The sequence below is a fragment of the Corylus avellana genome, unplaced genomic scaffold (assembly GCF_965113065.1).
Source record: "Corylus avellana unplaced genomic scaffold, dhCorAvel1.hap1.2 HAP1_SCAFFOLD_31, whole genome shotgun sequence".
In the NCBI taxonomy this organism is placed as follows: domain Eukaryota; kingdom Viridiplantae; phylum Streptophyta; class Magnoliopsida; order Fagales; family Betulaceae; genus Corylus; species Corylus avellana.
The window spans coordinates 77,501-78,860 of record NW_028290482.1 but is presented as its reverse complement, the minus strand read 5'-3'; the positions used below and the strand labels follow the sequence as shown (position 1 = coordinate 78,860).

General features: G+C 31.5%; 2 non-coding genes across 2 annotated transcripts in view; both read left to right on the top strand.

Annotated features, from left to right (window-relative positions):
* The first annotated feature begins 1,077 nt into the window (after positions 1 to 1,077).
* Positions 1,078 to 1,151, top strand: TRNAP-UGG (transfer RNA proline (anticodon UGG)). The gene has a single exon. It is a non-coding gene; the product is annotated as a tRNA-Pro (tRNA).
* Positions 1,152 to 1,315: 164 nt separating this feature from the next.
* TRNAW-CCA (transfer RNA tryptophan (anticodon CCA)) overlaps positions 1,316 to 1,360 on the top strand; it is a 74-nt gene continuing 29 nt past the window's right edge. Inside the window, exon 1 of the tRNA in view lies at positions 1,316 to 1,360. This exon is cut by the window's right edge and continues 29 nt beyond it. This is a non-coding gene — a tRNA (tRNA-Trp).

The window sequence follows — 1,360 nt, the reverse complement described above, 5'->3', positions numbered from 1 at the left end:
TCGAGTACAATTGGTACATTCCAAAATAACGGTTACTCGAACATCTTTACCCTTGGCCATGAACCTCCTTTGGATTTTTGATTCACCCAACTATTCTATTTTCCGATCCAAAGAGAAGAAAGGAACGAAAAAAAATAGAAGTTGCTAACTCGAAATCAAATTCTGAAAGATTTCGTTGAAATCAAGATAGTAATAAAAAAGTATTAATAAGTAATACAATGATTTCTAACTAGATTTATAATCCTAGTATAGTATTTCATTTTTCATTTAAGTATTTTGTATGATATTGTTGACCTGGCCATCAATTTCCATTTCCGTTCTCATTCTCTTATCTTATTAATTAAATTAAAATTAGAGTCCCGGCCCGAGTTCCGAGTTTTACTGAAGTTGAATCCACTTTTATTCTTTCTCTTTTCGAACTTATTCTAATTTTAAAAATTAGAAAAGTAAAAGAAGGGAAGGGGAGGGATTAGTCACAGATATTTGATTATATCTCTAATTTTCTTCACCCCTTCCCATATCAATAACTATAACTAGAACTAGAATTAAAAAAGGGAAAATATCAACGCATCCGGGAATAAACGATTGATCTCTATCAATAGACCCGCTAAAGACCCGAACCATAGAGTACTTACTACCGGTGCCGCGGAGAGATATGTTTTTAGATCTCGCATTTTAAATACTCCTTCTTTATTGTAATTTGTAATACATATATGATCAGACGTAGGTGTAGTTAATGATCACTTGTATTTGTATGCGGAATCCCTAATTCAAATTGAAATGTACAATGATTCAGTAGCTATTCCTTTTCTTAAAAAAAAATACGCCTTTTTCTGTCCCAGCATTCCCCAAAAATATTCTATTCATTTTTTTAAGCGGGTTTAATTATACGTTACGTATGTGTATAAGCCTTTTATTATAATTAATTATTTATTAGAATTAAATATTAAATATATGTTCTATGATATGAGATAAAAAAGAAGAAATGACAAGATAATTTTTGTATATGAATGGAGAAAATAAAGATGTGGAAAACAATACAGGTATTCTCTACAATGACACTGTCGACCAATGGAAAGGGATGTAGCGCAGCTTGGTAGCGCGTTTGTTTTGGGTACAAAATGTCACGGGTTCAAATCCTGTCATCCCTACCTATTACTTATCTTATGAGCCGTAACGAGGGATTAATTGAAATCGATTAAAATTGGGTATAATCAATCTTTCATTTTACAATATTCTATATATTAATTTTACGATATTCTATATAATAGTAGATGCATGCAAAAATATATTAGGGTTACAAAATATTTATGAAGCGCTCTTAGTTCAGTTCGGTAGAACGTGGGTCTCCAAAACCCGA